Source organism: Anthonomus grandis, chromosome 22 (assembly GCF_022605725.1).
Source record: "Anthonomus grandis grandis chromosome 22, icAntGran1.3, whole genome shotgun sequence".
Classification (NCBI taxonomy): Eukaryota; Metazoa; Arthropoda; class Insecta; order Coleoptera; family Curculionidae; genus Anthonomus; species Anthonomus grandis.
This window is the reverse complement of record NC_065567.1, coordinates 750,793-772,232: the sequence shown is the minus strand read 5'-3', so window position 1 is coordinate 772,232 and position 21,440 is coordinate 750,793. Positions and strand designations below refer to the sequence as shown.

The 21,440-nt window shown below is 31.4% G+C and overlaps 1 protein-coding gene across 4 annotated transcripts in view; it reads right to left on the bottom strand.

Moving 5' to 3' along the window:
- LOC126748138 (uncharacterized) overlaps nt 1–21,440 on the bottom strand; it is a 66,593-nt gene that overhangs the window by 23,633 nt on the left and 21,520 nt on the right. For 3 of the 4 annotated variants that reach the window (XR_007664640.1, XR_007664641.1, XR_007664642.1), the window contains exons 2-3: nt 5,355–9,654; nt 1,365–2,136 (exon numbers count right to left, since the gene is read on the bottom strand). The exons of the other annotated variant lie outside the window; for it this stretch is intronic. The gene's annotated coding sequence lies outside the window, so the exon portion shown is untranslated. Of the gene's footprint in view, nt 1–1,364; nt 2,137–5,354; nt 9,655–21,440 lie in introns of those variants that run through there. 4 annotated transcript variants of the gene reach the window in all.

The window sequence follows — 21,440 nt, the reverse complement described above, 5'->3', positions numbered from 1 at the left end:
TAAAAAAATTCGGGGGGTGATAGTACTCCTAAAAATTTTAAAAAAAGTTCCTATAACTATAGGGTGGAAAATGCATATTAAGGGAGTTAGGGGCACTGAAAGGGTAAATTTAAAAAACGGTTTTTTGAAATTGTAGGCTTAAAAAACGAGATAAAATTTCGAAAAAAAATCCTCTGCCATAAATTTTGACCCAAAATCAAATGGTGATACTGAAAAATAATTTGGAAAATCGGAAAGGGTAGTTTTTGCAAGGGTAGGGGGTTAATTCGTGAATAACTTTTTTTAGGTTATTTTCTTCGCAACGTGGGTTCATTTTTTAAAAACTACATACTTTTTCCTACAAAAAAGGTACTCTTGTTGCACATCGCCCAGAACGATGGTTTTCGAGAAAATTGAAGGCAAAAAGTTTGCTCTGATGGGCTGCTAACTGGTTAAACAACATAAACTTATGAAAGTTATGGGGTTTCAAAAGTAAACAAGTAGTTATTAAATAATTAATTGAAAAATCTAAATTTCATGATTTTTAAAATATCGTATTGCTTTAAAAAAACGAAATAAACCAATTACCAAAATTCCTGTGCCGATTAATACTGAAGAGCAACTACGTCAACGCATTATCGACTGTTCCAATCAAATTCGTACAACCCCAGGGATATTCCACAGGGTACGCAGATCATGGAGAAGAAGAGCAGATGTCTGCATTGAAATGAATGGTGGTCACTTTGAACATTTACTATGAATGAATTTAGAAATGCATTATTTTAATAAGGAATTTTGGTAATTGGTTTATTTCGTTTTTTAAAGCAATAAGATGTTTTAAAAATCATAAAATTTAGATTTTTCAATTAATTATTTAATAACTACGTGTTTACTTTTGAAACCCCATAACTTTCATAGGTTTATGTTGTTTGACCAGTTAGCAACCCATCAGAGCAAACTTTTTGCCTTCAATTTTCTCGAAAACCATCGTTCTGGGCGATGTGCAACAAGAGTACCTTTTTTGTAGGAAAAAGTATGTAGTTTTTAAAAAATGAACCCACGTTGCGAAAAAAATAACCTAAAAAAAGTTATTCACGAATTAACCCCCTACCCTTGCAAAAACTACCCTTTCCGATTTTCCAAATTATTTTTCAGTATCACCATTTGATTTTGGGTCAAAATTTATGGCAGAGGATTTTTTTTCGAAATTTTATCTCGTTTTTTAAGCCTACAATTTCAAAAAACCGTTTTTTAAATTTACCCTTTCAGTGCCCCTAACTCCCTTAATATGCATTTTCCGCCCTATAGTTATAGGAACATTTTTTAAAATTTTTAGGAGTACTATCACCCCCCGAATTTTTTTACACCATTTCAATGACACCCTGTATAGGAGTAACGAATCTTTTATTGGCTTATAGTACCAATACCTAATAGGTGGTTGATACCTGCGTCTGCGGTTTTCAATCACGAGAAAAATATGGCCGGTTCAATGGCGTGCGCTAATCTTATATTTTATAGAAAGTAGTACAATAAATTTAAAGAACTTGTTATTTTAAATTAAATATTATAAAAATAAACATTTAAATCCCTAAAAAAAATCTAAAAGGTAATTTGGCTGTTTATTAAAGTGAAAACAACACATACTCTTTTAAATTTAAGCTTTAAAATAAACAAAAAAAGTTTAATTATTAATAAAAATGCGCCCGATATCTGACTTTTTATTATAAATTCAAGAATGTGTCAGATTTTCTTGATACTAAAAATGTGCTTTTTGCATTTTATTTTTTTTTAGATACTTTGACACTTTTAGATCACTGTCACTGAACATCATATCACATCTGACCTGGTGTTCTTACTGTGATCATGGAGTTGTTGCTTTTTCCAGTAATATTTTATTTTTATTATTAAATAGTCAATTTTGTATTGCTGTTGAATAGTTAATATTGTATTATTATCCTTGAAATAACTTACTGACCAGGAAAAGTTTAGATATGTATATGTATTTACATTTTGCGCCCCAAAAATACTGTGGATACAGCAGCACCTATCTCAAAAAACATCCAGAAAGAAAGCAAACCTGTTGGTCCGAAGTTTAAAAGAATATGCCTAATCTAAAAAACCAGTTTTGTCTCGAAAAAAGTAAGCTTTGGAAGGAACCTTAGAACATTGAAAGGCTAGAAGTAGCATGCCGTGGAACTATGGGCAGGTTTGTTTGCTTGCAACATCTCTGATACAATGATGCCAAATGCTTATAGAGAAATGGCAAAAATCACTTTATAATATCATAAAAATTTTCAGTTTTTTCCGAAAACTTAAAACAATACTACTGCTCCCCTTTAATAAAACATCAAGCATTTTTTAAAAATAAATTTCATAAGATACTCTATATCGAAGTCAATATACGTGAAATATGAAAATAAAGTACGAAGAAACGAGAAAACGTTAATGGCATCGCAACGCCGCTCGAACGCATTGTTGACGCCACCGATACAAGCACTCTCTACCAGTGACGTCGTCAACAAATATTTACATGATAAATTTTTATTAATTATTATAGAGTTTAAGTACAAGTAATATTACCATTTATGAGCTATTTATGTGTTTTTTTAACGGACTTCGTTAGAGGAAGGTCCTAATAAAAGGCAGCATTTTTGTCAAAGCATTTTTATGGAAATAAAATATTTTATTAAAATAATATTATAGATTTCTTAATAAATCATGTTTTAAGACACAAATTTTTAACATTTTACAAAATTTTATTATTGTTATATTGGACAAAACTTAGTCTTACATCACTTACTTTAAATCACATAATATATACTTCTATGGTGCTGACTTTTTCAAAGGGACAGTATTGCTTCAGCGGAAAGAGTTAAAACTACAAGGATGTTCAAATTGTGAAGGAGTTGCAGGTTTTTTATAGGTTATAAGATTTTTATTATGAGTATTATTTAGCCTGTACAATGGTTTTGAGACATTTAACAGTGACCTATATAATACCTAATACCAATTATTATATCAGATTAATTTATACTAAAAAACAAAGCTTACCTAAGAAAAAAGACTATGTACAATAGATTAGATTAGATAGTTTATTAGTAGTAATATACAAACAAGTACTTTTACAAGTCAAATAAAATATGTAATATGTTGGGCTTCTTCGAAAACCATGTTATTATTTCTTAAGTATGTTAATAATAACTTGAGACATCTAATTCAATTTCTTTGGTGCAAATTTGTTTGTTGCAATCTTCAAATTTTAATTTTTTTGTTCTTTTTTTTTCCATAATTTGGTGACAAGTGATTTAGCTTTTAAAAAGTCCTCAGGATATCATTTTCATTTTACCCTAGAGTAATATACATAAAAATATAGTATTACCAATATTAATAAGAAAAAATTAAAAAAATGTATTATGATAATCCAATTGATCAATAAAATGTATGTTATTTTAAAGAATCTTTGAAATATCATACATTTGATTAATTGCATTTAATTACAAATATAACACAATAAAATACTATATCACTTTTAAATAAGATATATAGAATAAGATGATACATGGCATAAAAGTCTTATTTGTACTTAGAGAAAGAATTGAACAATAATTTTTAAATGTGCTATAATGATGTCTATTTTGAGTGTATTTTTACCTTTTCCTTGGCAGAGTCAGGGAATGTGTATCAGTTAAACAAAAACGGATTGGATGTGAAATAGTAATTGTTGACCTAGACCCCACAGTAACTATTAATCTCAGATGCAGTTATTGTTGATGATTAAAGATCAGATCTGTAATTATACAAAATTTGGTGTATCAAGAATATTAATTTATTTTAATTATCCATACTTGTCTATATTAGCTTCACTGTTTGTACTATATACCATTTTGGAAGCTAAAGAAGTTTTTGCACTCTTCAGGAAAACTACCCTTGCAGCTTTGAAGGGTAAATCACTTGGTAAATTAACTGAATTATGGGCTGCTGTGTTTTTAACCAGTGCATCAGAAATCCTAGTAAAAAAATAGTTTTACACACATAAGTATTAGGTATAAATAAAGCTTATATGAGTAACACTAAGACTTTTTGTGAAGATTTTATTATACTAGAAAAATATATTAAAAAAAAAATTACCTTTAAGGTAGAGCTGATTTTTTTAATAAAGTCTGGCTACTGATAATATTATCTTCCTTATATAATAAATCACTTCTAAGGATGTGATCTGAACAAATATATTCTTTTTAATTGTGTTGATTTCGATTAATGAAATCCATTGTTCCCTTTGGGCATATATTAGGCAATTTATAATAAGTATTTGATATTTAATCAAAAAGCAAAAAATTACAGAAATAAATTAATATGTGGTGCCAACTACTATATATATATATATATATTATAAGTTGCAATATGGTAAAACAAAAAAAAATTATCGACCAAATTTTAGGGAAAGACAAAATTCTTTAAAGGCAATAAAAAATTAGTAATTTCATCTATCTACCTAATGTCTATATTAAAAAACATAACTATATATAGATAGGTATATGGGTATTATGCCATCTTTATGCCAAAACAACAAAAAAAACATAAAATCCTGCAATAAAACCAGGGACAAAATTCTAGTTTTATATTTTTTATAGCCTATTGATAGATGAATATGTTCAAAAATATATTTAGATTTAAAAATATAAATATTTTGGTATTTTACACACACTTTCACTTTCAAGTTTTTATTAGGTTTATATCTATAAGATCCCCTATTCTACGTTTATGATGATGGTTACCCCATGATGTGATGTTATGAAAGTATCGGTACTTACTTGTGAAAAGATCGGCTTGAATCACCTTTTTATCATGATGCGGCACAAACGACACAAGTTTTTGCCATCCTAGCAATTTAAAAAAACACTAAAATGTGGCCTTTTTCCTTTTGAAACCAAAAAATTAAAGAAAATACACGAATCCCGAACGTAAACAAAAAGCCGTTTGACAGATGACACTATGCGTATGGCTCAGGCGCTTAAGTTCCGGTGTTGTCGCTTCAAATTTTTTAGAAACGGTTTTAGGGATAAGAATGTTAATAATTTTGTTTTTTTTTGCTTAAGGATATTATATTTATTCTTAAAATAGGTTAATTGTAGTATTTATATTTTTTAATTCAAATTTTCCTATAAAATACAACACGAGTAAGTTAAATTAACGTTATAATGGTTGTTAAAATATAGCAAAAAATTTCCTCCGTTGGAAATTCGCGTCGACTTGACAACAAAGAATCTGCAAATATGTTTGTAAACAACACACCCCTCTTGCCCCTGTGCACATGTTGGACTCAAACAAAGTTGTTGTTTACTAATTCTAGCCTTTCAATGTTCTAAGGAAGGAACCCTTTATAAGCTGTTCTCTCATAGAGACTTCGTCAGTTGTACGCCGTATGTAACTATGGGGATATTCAAAACTATATAGCGCTTTCGGCCGTCGCCCATCATGTTTTAAAAAAAATATTATTTATGTAAGAGGAATGATGTATTAAAATGTTATAGTTAATTGCCAACTATCATTATAAGAATGAATTAAATTGACCACTTTAATCGAGTCTTCCGACCTTCTCGACCATATTCCAAGATGGCGATGTTGTTGTAGACAACAGATTAATATCGCTCTATAATTTTTATAAAATAAAGTAAGAATTAAGTGAAGAATTAATTGCGGCTCTGTAGTTTTGGGGGTGAGCTCTAACATCGCAGTGTGTGTCCTAGTAATTGTTTGCCCAAATTAGCAGTTTCTTTTAGTAAAAATATACCATTAAATATATCATAATGTATTATCTAAGTACTACCTAGTAAACATGGTTCTGTCAAGTGTGGATGCGCGAGAAGTTAAGTCCATCATAAGTAGCGTATTTACCGAGAAATTTCTTGAAGAGGTAGCCACTAAAGTATTTGAAATACTCGAAAGAAAGCTTGAAAGCTGCCAGCGAGAACAAGAAAAAAGAATTTCCTCCTTAGAGGAAAAACTAACTAAAATATTTGCGGAAAACAAGCACCTAGCCATTTCATCGGATGCTTGGAACAACAGTGCCGCAGTAAAAATCTACGCATATTCGGTCTTCAGTCAACTGATAAAGAAGCAAGATTAAAGGACTTTAAATGGACTTGTGGGTCGAGTTATACCTTGTTTGAAAGGCCTTTCGATTCTCTTTACAGCTATAACTAGTTTAAATGATTTTACTTCAGTGGTTCTCAAACGATTGACTATATTAACATTTAATACAGTTTTCTGGAAAATAATCGCAATTCTTTGTCAAACTATTAATTCACAATACCAAACTATTAACAATCATACATATATACTAATCCAACAAATGCTGAAAATGGCCACCGTTAACTTCTAGGCAATAATACAGATTTTGTTTCTTCTTCTTCACGTTCCGTCTCCTCGTCTCGGATCGGCTCGAGATTTTTAAATCATCAAGGCCATTCTTCTATCTTCTAAAGCATTACTTCTACCCATAGCAAAATGGCAGCCTTTCAAAATCTTATTTTCGCATGTTTATTTTCTTTAGTACACCTGTTCAGGTGTAATTTATTTGTAGAGTTTGTATTTATTGTCAATGTCAATATTAGATTATTATCATAAATGTTACGGTTCCACACAAAACTTATTTAGTTTACCTATATAATTAAAAGCGAATAAGAACGAAAGTAGAAAATATTTTTGCTATTTCGTTCAGTGCAATTCTATTTATACTTTGATTTAATCGAAAATGTCCACGTCCCCTTATTGAAAATATTGAAATTATTTTTATTTACGGTGGAAAGCGCAATGTACATTGTACATGAGACGGAAAGAATTTTTAATGTTCGCTTTCCTGACTGTCCAGTATGTCGAAAGTATATTCGCGAGCTAATTCAGAAATTTACCGAGACGGGTAGTGTTGGTAGGAGAAAGAGATTCAGGGTATCCCAGCTATCCACAACAGTCTCCTCCCACAGTTGGATTCCACAAACACATGTGATGTATCTTCTACTACTGTAAAAATGACACTTAAAAAACATAAATTTCATCTGTATAAAATTCAAATGGTTTATCAATTGACAGAAGAGGATCCTGATGCCAAGTATTGACCGAGAGAATAGACCATCAGCCTGTTTATGTGAAGAACATTTGTTTCAGTGATGAATATACTCTTTTTTTGAATGGTAATGTACATAGACAAAATGTTCGTTATTGGAGCGACGTAAATCGCCACATATTTCATGAATTGTCACATTGTTGGACCTATCTTTTTAGACCAAAATTTGGCAGGGAACCTTTACTTAAACATGTTGGAAAATTCAGTAGAACCACAGATCCTTAAATTATTAAACAATCCCCATGAATTTAAGTTGGAAACATTTTTTCCACAAGATGAGGCACCGCCTCACTTTAGCAGAAATGAAAATATTTTACTAATACTGACCCTAATCCGTGGATTGGTCGTCGAGGGTCAACCGAGTGGCCAGCCAGGTCGCCCGATCTTAAACCTCTGGACTTCTTTTCATGGTGCTACTTGAAACAAAAAGTCTACGTCACCCAGCCAGAATCTATCTTCATCGATCTACTTCAAAAAATAATTGATGCATGTCCCAATGTTGATGTTTCCACTTTCGAAAATATTCGTGAAGAGTTCTCCAGTAGAATATTTTACTGTCTTGAAGTTAATGGTGTACTATTTCAACATCTTGTGTAGTGAAATAGTTACATTTCTGTGTTACTACTTAAGTTAAGTTAAATTAAGGCTGCCATTTTGCTATGGGTAGAAATAATGACTTGATATTCTAGGACCATAAAGCATTCTGTGGGAGCTGAAGCAGAATTAATGAAGCAAAAAGCAGGGCACATCCTGCTCCTGATGCGAATGGGTTGGGGCATACCCTCCAGCAAACAATGCAGCCTCTACTATCGCCGACCTCTTCATAAAAAAACGGATTTGGCGATTTGGTGTACTTTTGGAGTTACATTCAGACCAAGGACGTAATTTTGAATCTACCTGTTCCAGCACATCTGTAAAACGCTTGGAGTCAAGAAAACTACTGCATTCCGCCATGCAGTCAGATGGCATTGGGAGCAATTCAATAGGACTATTAATCGGTACTTGGCGGAACTAGTCTCTAGGCACCAAAGAACTGGTTTAGGTTTCTTCATTTGGTTTATCGATCGGCCATTTATGAAAGCACAGGAGAGTTTTTGGCTCGGATAGTGATGGGAAGAGAACTCCGTCGCCCATGCGATCTGAAGATTGGTTGCCCGCCAGGAATAGATGTTGCGGCACTACGTCAGTGAGTTGCGTAGGAGAATGGGTCTCATTTATAATCAAGTGCGCATTTCCATTCAGGATGCCAGCCAAAAAGTGAATGCAGTCAAAAAGTGAATGTGTGCATTTTTATTGGTAAAAAAAAACAAAAGAAAAACCAAAGACAAGAATAAAACAAAAATGTACACACGTTTACATATTAGTTATTACGAACCTGAATATTTAATGTAAAATATTTTATTGTATTTGATTATCAGACAAAGCAGTACGAATGAAGCTTTCTTCTATTCTCCATGGTGAAAATTTTGTTATTATTTAGATGTGAAGTTAAATGATCTCTATAGTGGATATTAAAAGAGAATCTCATGCATGTGTTTTGTAATTACTGATTTTTTTATATAAACTTGTTATAGAGTATACCACATCTCTGTAATCAAAAAATGATAAAATTCAAAAAAAGTATTTAATTTTTAAGGGTAGACAGTTTTTTAGGTGATATACATTTTTAAGCGATAGTAGGCTGCTTTTAATTTATTGTCGATGTGTGTTTAGAATTTTGTTAATTCTTTAATAATTATGCCCAGGTTTTTTGCTTCCGATTTAAAAGAAATGGGTTCGTTATTTAAGATAATTGACATATTCTTTTTCAGGTGCTCCATTGCTTGTTTACTTTGGCTTATAAGAATTGCCTGGATTTCGTAGCATTGATGTTAAGATTATGATCATTGGAATAAATAAATATTCTCTTTAAATCTTGATTTATTTTAAGATTACACTCTGTCAGATCTTCACTATTAATTGCCATATAAAGTTGCGAATTGTATGCATATTGTTGTAGTGTGCTATAAAAAAGACAACTATGCATGTCTGCTACATAAATAGAAAATAAAAGTGGAGATAGAATTGATCCTTGTGGAACGCCTTTTGTTATTGGTTCATACTTTGATTGTTTACCCCGGATTCGGTTGCAATTGACACACAACATGCTCTATTAGGCAAGAAATTTTAAAAAAAGTTTATTACGGGTTGGAAAAAATTATAGTACTGTAGTGTCGCAAGCATCATTTTGTGATCCAAGGTGTCAAATGCTTTACTAAAGTCAAGCAATGTAAGAAGTGTCGATGACTTTTAGTCCTCATTATGTTTAATGTCGTTAAGGACTTGGACCAAACACGATGACGTACTAAACTGCTTTCTAAAGCCCGACTGACAGCTTGGAATTATTTTAAATTTTTTTGAGAAGTCACTAATTTGTTCGAAGATTAATTTTTCAATAACTTTTGACATAGCCGGTAGTATGCTGATAGGTCCAAGATCGTTAAGACTCGCCAGTTCTCAGTTTTTGGAATCGGTTTAACTATGCTCTTCTTCAGGACATCTGGAAATACACCCTGCAATAGAGATGTATTTATTACATTTGCTAAAGGACCTATAATGTATGAAAGGCATATTTGAAGATCTCTACCAGAAATTCCATCCTCTTCGATAGCTTTGGTATTTATTTGGTTTATGAGCCTTTCAATTGTATCCAAGCTTATAAGTGTAAAATCAAAAATTCGACCTGTATTTTCATGTTTATTAGAAAGATAAAAATTTATTTTCTCATCAGATGTCGTGGCCCCAATATGTATATTTGATAAAAAATGTTTATTTATTTCAGAAGAGTTTTTAAAATGAGGTGGCAGATCATGATTAGATTAGATAGTTTATTAGTAGTAATATACAAACAAGTACTTTAACAAATCAAATAAAATATGTAATGAAACTTATAAATTAGGATTTAAATATTTAAAAAAATAAAGTTGCTACATAGTTTGTACATATACATATAAAAATATAAAATAGAAATATCAAAAGTTTAAAATTCAAATTGGCTATCACTAGAGGTAAAATTTAATTAAAATACACTTTCAGAGCACATTAAAAGAACTAAGGCAAATTAAAATTTGATTCCCCAATGGAAGTACTCCCCAAATGGAAAAAAACCTTTTTCTAAAAGAAAACATTAAATTTCCTTTGTATATTGGTTTAAATTTAAAACCTTTACACTGGCGGGTACACAGTTATAGAACTTTAAACATAGGATAATTATGGATGTTTTCATCATGAGAATTATATAGGTTCAAATTTTGCTTGCTGTGCAATAGATACTGCATAATGTACACACGAGGTAGAGTCATTATTTTTAAAGATTTAAAAGAATTTTGACATTATTTTGAGATATAGCCAAGACCAGACATGATGCATATGTATTTTCTTTGTTGTCCAAAAGCCTTTTCCATATGGCAGGAATGACCCTACGATAGAATGGCATACGTTAAAAGGCACTGGAAATTGCTGTGGTAAGCTTAAGCGTTAAAAGAATTTCTCTAGAAGTTACCTGAACAAGGTTTCTAAAAGGTTGCTGTAATAATTTTTTTGAGAGTTTAATCAGATGTTCTTCCCAGGTTAATCCCTCATCCAAGAATACACCAAGAAACTCTGCATACATTGAGGTAACAGCTGGGGAACATTAGTATGGTTGCGAAGAGAAAAATTTACACTTTGTGATTTTGAATTATTTAAAGACAGACGGTTCGCCAGAAACCATTCAGAAAGATTTTGTTCTGATTCATGGTAGTTAATACTGTGAATTTCTGAAGGATGATAACTTACATAAAAGGTAGTATCATCAGCAAATAAGACAGTGTTGAATTCCCGACTTAGACAGAAAGAAAAATCATTTATATAAATGAGAAACAGTATGGGATCAATTTTTTCACAATCACACTTATTATTGAAATGGAGATACTGCTCCCTGTCTAAAAGATATGACACAAGTAGCTGAATTGCACTGTCCTGGAAATTATATTAATGTAATTGTTTTAAAAGAATGGTATATGTGACAGTCAAACGCGTGTGTGATTAGTGAGGTTTAAAAATTAGGCTACAGTATCAAGATATTTTTCAAAACCGTCAAAAATATTACTGGTAAAATGGTCAATTGCTAAGGTTGTTGTATTATTTTTACGGAATTCAAACTGGTTTATTGAAAATAGGTTGTAGGTTTCAAAGAATTCATTAATTTGATTTTTTAAAATGCGCTCATAAACTAAGATAGGTAATAGGGATATTGGCCGGTAATTATCGCAATCGTCAGAAAATTCCTTGTTCTTAAAGAGAAGCACCACTTTAGCACCTGGCTTTGACATCTGATTATTAATCATATTGTTATTTAAATTACCATTGATTAAGGTCCACATTGCTTTCTGCAGATTGGATGATTGATTTATGAAGTCATCATTTGCTTTTATTTTCGCCAACCTTATGGCTTTTCTATAACTTTTTTATTACTCTAAGATGGTATTCTTTGGAATGGCAATCCGATTTTTTTATTGTTGCCTTTAGAGGTGTTATTTTCCAAGTTTTCAAGATTTCAGACCAGTGAGCTTGCTTCCCATTATTTCTAAAATTTCTTTTTAAGATAACAGAATATTTTGTAACAAATTGGTTTTTCCAGTACATCAGTCAGGCTTTTGGGAAAATCATAGTACAACTATGGCACTTTTAAATATAACCGATAATATTGTCAAAATACTAGATTCGAAAAAGGCAGCAATTTTAGTTCCATTAGATTACTCAAAAGCTTTTGATCTCATAGACAGCAACATGATTGGATGTGTGCAAAACTATCTTTTTATGGATTTGATGATGCAGCATGCCATTTGTTTGGGAGTTATTTAAAGGGCTGCAGGCAGTTTGTTAGATTGAATGAAGTTGTTTCTCAACCAAGAAATATTATCTCTGGTCTACCCCCAGGAACTATTCTTGGGCCCTTGTTTTATATTATCTATACAGCTGATATGTTCTCAACTGTGTCTCTCTCTCACACGCTGATGACACACAACTATTGCTTAGCTTTCATCTTGCCTACCCAGAGGAAGCGGCTCAACTCTTAAATCAAGACTAGGAGAGAACCATTACATTTTCGAAGGAGCACAACCCTATTAAAGAAGAGTCATGTGAAAATGAAAATGCTATATGGAAATAGACATATAATAAATTTAGGGACTAGAAAAAAATTATGTGAATCTCTAATCATGTCAATATATTCTATAATATAATTAATTGTTTTATAGTATACTATCTATTCTTGCGTGTTGTCACTAAATTGTGATTTTTCAGGAAAAGATATATTGATGGTATGTGCTATGACATCAATAAACATTTGAAATTTTTGGTTAACATCAAAATTGTCATCATAAAAAAGATTGGATTAGTAACAGTATTATCACATCAATTAAAACTAGAGACTAAATGAAGAAAAAATTATTGAAAAAATTTGATACCCAATTAAATAAAGAATATAGAAATAAATGAAACAAACTCATACATAAACTGAAAAATAAATATTGCAGGAACAAAATTGAAAATAACAAGGGTAATATGAGAAAGTTGTACCAAATAATTAAAGATGCCTCATATGAAAACGTTAAAAACAAAAACGATGGCTTTATTAATATAAAAAATAAGTATTACATCAATGTTGGAGTAGAAATGGAAACAGCAATTCCGCCACCACAACATGAACAGAAATTGGACGCCCCGATAACAAAATCAATTTATTTTAACCCCATAACAAAAAATGAATTAATAAAGTGTATCATTAAAAAATAATAGTTCACCAGGTTATGATGGTATTCAAGCTGATATCATTAAACAGACACATTTAGAAATAATTAATCCACTATTACATACAGTGTGTCCCAGGATGAGCGAATTTATACGTAAAAATGACAAAAAATTTTGTAGTTGAAATTTGACCGTTTGGCATCCAGTCCTGCTTGGTTAAAAAATAAAATTTAGCATATTTTTATTTTTTTTAAATCAAGCATGCCTTGATAGTGTAATAGGTGTAACTTGTAACATACTAAATGTAACATAGATCTAGGACATATTTTAACATTAGTCTAAACAAATTGTATTTAATTATTTCCTAATATGTAGGACAGCTTTTGTTATAGGTTTACTTTAGGAATAGTTATTATGAAATATTATTTAATATATTTTAGATAGTTTATGTCTGAGTGTGCATGTTTGATCTTTGAATGTATACATCGTATGATTGAGGTAATTAGGTTCCAGTGTATTAGTGTGAACTAGTTTTGGGTAGAACTAAGAGAGTGCTACTATTAAAGGTCGATGTTGGACAGTTACCTAAAAACGCTGTAATAGAAAGTAGTAAATTGTTCCTCAAAGTGGTTTTTGTTCATTCCTTCCATGCGTAGAACTGGTTACTAAATTATCCCTGGAACTGGATATTACAATAGGAACATTTTTTAAATTTTACGTAGGTAAAGTAGTATTTCTAGGCACGATATAAAAAAAGTTTATAAGAAAATGTTGTTTAGAATGTAAAATTATCCCCGAATACCGAATTTCATAACCATAGGCCTACTTTGATTTTTACGTTTAAATTATTTATTAATTAACAAAAACCAAATAAATATTTTACTTTTTACGATCGGTAGGAATTTTTTGCTCGTGAAATGCATGCCGCTTATTATGTTGGGTTTTTTGCTGCATTTACGAGTTTTTGTCGAACTTTTTAAAACGTAAACATTCTCAATTAAATGTGGCAGCACTATAGAGCATTTGTCACTGTCAAAGTTATGCACAAATAACTTACTTATGTCATTATTTTATTGTAAAGTTTATAAAAGTTATTAATAATATTATCACAATTTAGAGAAAAATGTTAAATTTGGAGCAGAAAATTTTCATTGTGCAATCGCATGGTAGAGGAAATAGTATGTCGTTTAAGTACGTTTTGAATCTTTTTCGTAAAAAATATCCGCAAGTCAAAGTAATAATATCTTCTGCGAGCCGACTAATTCAACTTTTTGAGACCACGGGTAGTGTTGAGATGAAAAAAAAGCAGAAAAAGAGATACGATGACAACGATACTGCTACAATCATTGCTTTGGAGTCAATTGCTGAGAACCCTTGGATGTCATTGAAAGCTAGTCGACCTAGCTGAACATAAACAAATCTGAATTACAAAGAATTTATCATGTCAACAATATTAAAGCGTTCAAACCAAGGTACTTGCATACCTTAGAAAACGGGGATGAAGCGCGTTGATAAAATTTTAGAGGACAGGGATTTTCATGAGAAAATAATATTCTCGGACGAATCTACCTTCACGAAAAACGGTGTAATTTCATCCCAAAATTGTCGGTTTTGGTCCAACGAAACGCCAAACTGTGTAATCCATGGTAAGAGGCAATATTTTCAAAAAGTCAACATATGGTGTGCCATATCTTACCATTTAAGTATTATTGGACCATACTTTATTGAAGGATCTCTTAATCAAGAAACGTGTCTTTAAATTTTGGAAAGATTTTTTGAAGAATACTTAGAACCTTTACTAGTGGATTTGATCAAAGAATAAATCTTTATTTTTATATAGTATAATAGAAGTTTTCCGAATTAATGGATTGGAAGACGCGGCCCAATTGAGTGGACGCCAAGGACACCTGATTTAATCATTTCTGATTAATATTTATCAATATACCATGCTTTTCTTTGAAGTCCCCCCCCCCATTTATTTTTTGAACGGGTCAAAAAAAATTTTTGAAACTTGGCATAAGTAAATTGGTCTATAGATACTATTTTTCACTGTAAACTAGGTAGTTGTAAATTCCAAGATGGCGGCTGGGCGACATCTTGAGAAAAAATTTTAAATAGAAAGGGGGGTCGTGTGGTACCTCATTTTAAAGGTCTCAATGAGTACTTTATAACCCTGATCTGAATATTAGACCCATATCTTAACTCGTTTTAAAATGGCGGCCTAATAAAAAAGTATTTTTTTTTTATTTTAACGTTTTACATTTTTATGATTTTTGAATAGGTAAAAAACAGTGTACGAAAATAAATGCGTCACTATTTTATTTTGACATATAAACGACAGTTCTAAATGTCAAAATAACACATAAGCGCCATCTTGAATAAATGCATTAAATAGAAATCTTGTGTTACCTCATTTAAAAGGTTTTATTGAGTACTTTTAATATTTATTACATGGACTCGGTGGACTCCGTTTTGACCTGTCTAAAAGTAACAGCCAAAAAAATACACTGTTGCGATTTTATTAACGTTTTTAATAATAATATACAAATAATTTATAATTTTTGAATTTTGGATTTAAAGATTAACTTTAACTTTAAATCCAAATTTATTAACTTTAAATCCAAAATTCAAAAATTATAAATTATTTGTATATAATTATTTGTATATATTCTATTTAAATTTTTTTCTCAAGATGTCGCCCAGCCGCCATCTTGGAATTTACAACTACCTAGTTTACAGTGAAAAATAGTATCTATAGACCAATTTACTTATGCCAAGTTTCAAAAATTTTTTTTGACCCGTTCAAAAAATAAATGGGGAGGGGGACTTCAAAGAAAAGCACTGTATATATCACAAATTGTTAATTCCGAGCGATTACCAAATGACAGGGAATTACTAAAACAAAGAATTAGAGATGCTTGTAATTCAATTTCCATTGAAGAAATTAGAAATTCTTTTAAAATGTTTAGCAAAGACATTAAAAAATTTTCCGATAATGGAGGTAGCTACATTGAATAAATTTAAAATAAGTAAATAAAATAAATTTTCTTGTTAAATTAGACGTACTATGTATATTTTATTACAAACATACTTTTGAGGATGGTTTGTAACTCTAGATCAGTGATTAACTGTTAGATAAATAAATTAATTTTTCTCTAATAATTAAATATGAATTAATTGGTACACAAAACGTAAAAACCAAAGTAAGCCTATGGTTATAAAATTCGGTATTCGGGCATAATTTAGCATTCTAAACAACTTTTTCTTATAAACTTTTTTCATATATTGCCTAGAAGTGCTACTTTACCTACTCATAAAATTTTAAAAATGCTCGTATCAAGGCATTCTTGATTTAAAAAAATAAAACTATGCTAAATTTTATTTTTTAACCAAGGGGCTGGATGCCAAACGGTAAAATTCCAACTACAACATTTTTTGTCATTTTTACGTATAAATTCGCTCATCCTGGGACGCACTGTATACTAAACCTTATATTAGGAACTGGTAAAATAACCCTCGAATTTAAAACATCGGTAATAACACCCATTCATAAATCAGGTTCCAAAACATCCATTAATAATTACAGGCCTTATAAGTAGTTTTGCGAAACTCTGTGAAAAATGTATAAAGAACTAATGAATTTCTTAAGAACAAATAATGTTTTATCCTTAAGTCAATATGGATTTCCTGAGGGGTGCAGTACAGAAGATGCCATGCATCAACTAATAACTGAGGTAGTAAATAATTTAAATTCAAACAGAAAATGTTTGGCTATATTCCTAGATCTTGCAAAGGCCTTTGATACCGTGCTTCATAATATACTTCTTAATGTTCTTGAAAGACATGGAATTCGGTTATTTATCAGTTAGTTAAGTAATTTATTAGGGCGACTATAAAAGGTTAAGCTCAATAATGTCCAGTGACAAACGGGAAATTAAGAGATTTATGGGCCCAGTACTAGTATCTTATGCAGATGATACAGCCATTATGAATCCAGGAGAGTCTTCGGACATTGTGAAAGATAAATCTGTAAATTATTTAACTATAATAAAAAATTGGCTTCAAACGTTTAAATTATCATTAAACTTAGCTAAAACAACATACATAGCCTTTTCACTTACTAATGCGAATAGAGCATATTATAGTTCTATTTTAGTAGATAATCACTATATTAAAGAAATTTCATCTACAAAAAAACCTTGGAGTTGTAATTGATAAGTTTGTGAAATGGCAACTACACATCGATTATCTTTCCAACAACAAATTCAAAAACTAATTCATAAATTTTACTTATTGAGAGAATTTTTAAATACTAAGACTTTCATAATGTTGTATAAAGCATTTGTGGAATCAATTATAAGATATGGTATATTGGTGTGGGGAGGACTTTATAATAACTGCCTGTACAAATTAAATATAATACAGAAATATATTTTTAAAATGTACCCTACGCATTTACTATTTAATAAATATATTTTTAATATCCGATCAATTTACACTCTCAGAATCTGTTCTTATATACATATTCGACCTAATTTAAAGTCTTTTTGTTAGAACTAGGTGCAATAGGCAAATTAAACTACCATTAAGTACTAATAATCTTAATCTAAGATACATAAATTACTTTGGATCTAAACTGTATAATTTGTTGCCGGGTGCTTGTAGAGGTTGCACTTCCATAAAAAAAATTATGTTGTTGTGTAAGAGTGTAATCTCTGAAAACGCTCACCAATTTGAAAAGTTTTTCGTCTGAGCATTTGATCAGAGATAGTGTCATGGTTGGTTGTATTTTGAATTTTTTAATATATCAATCAAATCAAATTTTACTATATAATAATAATATATATACTATAATATAATAATAATAATAATGTGTTTATTTTGTAAATCATATAAAACAATTCGATACATAAATATATATAATATTAATTTTGTCATTGATTTACAAAAGGGAGCCAAAAACAATTAAAAGGAAGATCAAGTCTGACTCTGAAAACAAAAAAAAAAGGATTTAAAAACAAATATACAATTGAAAAATATTATAATACAGAACTGTCTAAATACATTGGAGGTATGGTGCGCTGTTAACAGGTTAGGCTTGAATGCGGCTAAATGTAGTGTGGTCAGTTACTCTAGACCAAAAACACCCTTAAATTTTAATTACTTTATTAATGATACTATTTTAAGTAGATTAGAGCAAATGACTGATCTTGGTATCACCTTTGACTCTGAATTTACATTCGTTCCACACTTTAACAACATAGTCAAGTCAGCCCTGAGAAGGCTTGGGTTCATAATTAGAAGTTCTCAGAGTTTTACTTTGGAATCTACATTAAGACTGTTTTTCTGTTGCTTTGTGAGATCAAAACTGAAGTTTGGCTGCATTATATGGAACCCACTCTATCAGAATCATGTTGGTCTCCTTGAATCTGTTCAGCGTAGATTTGCTAAGTTTTTGGCCTTCAGGCAGGATGGCATATATCCGGTAAGAGGGTTTGATCATCGGCAACTATTGGAACGCTTCAATCTACATCCATTACATCTCAGAAGAGTGATCTTCTCTGTAAAATTCCTGCATGGGTTACTGAATGGATTCATTGATAGTCCTGTACTTCTTTCTGGTGGACGTTTCACGATGCCTAGGCTTAATGCTAGACTACCCCCAATATTCTTTCTGCTAGTGAATGCCTGTGAGGATAAAGTAACTTCAGCGCGGTATATGCCTTTTGTAGACAGGTTTTAATATGGAATTTAAAGCGCAACTCGACATCCAGATACAACCCTAACCTTTTTGAAACTTTCTCACAAGATAAAGAATCATCACCTATACTTATGGTTATAAGAGCTTCAGCAGAGGAATAACCCGGGAAACTTTCCAACATTCTGGAAAAACAGAATCTAATAAGCAGGAATTTATTATATTGGTGAGATATGGCAATATCACTGGACAACACAAGTGCAGCATTTCAAGATTAATGAAGTCCGAGCCGGTAGCCATTGATTTTACTTCAAACAGAAATTTTTTGACTTTCGATATAGTGACTGTCCTAAAGGACAGAATGATTCAAAGCAACATTTTCTATATTTTTGTAGTAATTATATAGTAATTGATCCGGTGGTTTATTATTTGCTGAGAATTGTAAGAAGTGTCGATTTATAGAATCAGGATTATAAATATTGCAAATGCTTAAATTATTCATTATAGATATTATTCAATATCTGTCAGCCAGAGTGGTTTAGGCTTTTTGAATGATACCTTCTTAAGCGGCGCTAGCACATCAAAAATATTAAGTATAGTTTTATTAAGATATTGAGTTTTTAAATTTATATCATTCAAGTAAACAATATTATCGAATTGTGAAATTTCCAAAAAGTATTTAAGTAAGTTCTGTTTCCAAAATAAAGCCAGAATCTACAGCAGACACCAAAAACTGCATCTACCAGATCCCTTATGAGTGTGGGGACTTATATGTTGGCGAAACCAAAAGACCTTTAGGCAGTTTTTTTTGGCAGTTAGGACCAAGGAACATCGCAAATGGACGACCACTGGAGAAGCAGCCAGATCAGGCATTGCTGAACATGCTTGGACAAATGGCCATAAGGTGGCTGAGCTCCTCCTGGATGTGGTTGTGGGGACATTGCAAACGGCGTTGGCAACGTCGTAGGCGTCGCCGTCGGTTTCATCATAGGCGTCGGTTCCTGGACCGGCGCAGAAAGAGTGAGGGCCCGCGTTTTCTTTGGGATGATTCTAACCTCACTTTTGGCATTTTGATGTTTTTGCAAGAGATTTTCTTGGTTTTTCTTAAGAAGCCTGTTGTTTTCCACCAAAAGTTGGTTTTTCTCTTCCAGTAGTTTTATCACCATTATATGTAGGCTTTTTTCGGTCACCCAGAAGTCATCAGAAGTATACAGAGGGACATGGCGACAGGCCGCCGATTTTTGGGTTGCTGCCTGAATAAGGCATAAGGCATGAATGTTTTTGTCACATTTCCCACATTGCACCATACACGCGGAATTTTTATTACAATCCACACAGTTTATTTTTACTTTTTCTTCCCGTTTTTCGCGAGTTTTTACGGACGAGCTTTCCGAAACATCTACTTCGCCCGCCATCTTTATATGTAATATTTTCGTCAGTTAATTTTAATTTCTTAGCTGCCAAAATTCTTTTCCTTTCTTTACAGAAAGTTGTTTAAAATAAGCGGCCTTCTCTCTAAATACTGCATGTTTAGTATAATTTCTTAATTCTCGGTAATACTGCAGTTTGGGTTGAGGCTCGTCTAGCTTTATCGCGAAATTTCATTAACAGCCTAATATTTTGAGTAATCCAAAGGGTGAACTGTCTTTCATTAATTCGTTAAGTTAAGCTAAGTTAAGTTATGATCTCTTACTTCTTCAAAAATGTCGACAGTGATACTATGACTTCTAGATTCGACCATGTAATTATTAGACCTATCAGGGTTGCAGAGGAAATATCAATCCTAGTAGACTTATCAATTCGGCTGTCCCATTGCAAAACACAGTAACAAATCGCCTTTTTCAGTGATTTGAAGTGAAGTTGAGTTTGCTGTATCTTTTGGTATTTTTAAAACTAAAATCGGATAATAAATAAGGAAGATCTGGCATGCCCAAAACACAGTAACTGACAGTCGGTGAAATTTTTTCTCATAACAAAACGCAGTAACTAACAAAACTCATTTCAAAACCATGTAACTACCAAGTAGTTACTGTGTTTTGTTATGGTTTTTTCAGTTACTGTGTTTTGATTTGAAAAATTGGTTATAATTTTCTCAGAACATGTTACCCCCACCATAAACTTTACCATGTAACTGTAAGAGTGTCGCGTTTAATACTCAGTTCGACTCTAGTAAGTAGCCAAAGGAGGATGTTGCCTCATAAAATGTTGCCTGTAAGCTCCCGTACAAAGAATATTGTTTCTTCAGCTCGCTCGAAAAAGGCTCACGTGAAAAAGGTATGTTAAACTATTTATATGAAATTTAATATTCTAAATTTTATCGTCGAATTTTTTTTATAGGATTGTAATGAACTTCCGCTATTTCCAAGGGTTAACTATGAAACATCTACATTCTTTTTGTCGAATACCGAAAGCAATAGCCGAAAGGAAACCTATATTGAAAACTTAAAAACAATATTCTCAAAGGAATTTTCTCAGGATATTGCGCTTGTAAAATTCAATCGCGTTGAAAGTCCTGTCGATGACAGTGACCAGGATAAAGACTACGATCCGATGTCAGATACATCATCTAGCGACGATAATGAAACTAAAATTAAAAAGAACAACAAAAGGATGAAAACAAAAAAGACGCCCATTTGTAAGGAGGAAAATGTTTTGCGTTTACATAAAGAAACTGTTGCTGCAAACTCGTATGAAAAAGTAAAATTTTTATATTTATTTTAATAATTATTAAATGTAATGTATATTTTGTTCTTACAAAAATATTGCTGAAAAATAAAATAATATATAGGGTGTTCCATTTGAAAAAACTACATATTCTTCTGAAACTTTTTTTGAAACACCCTGTATACGTGAAATTATTTTTAGTTT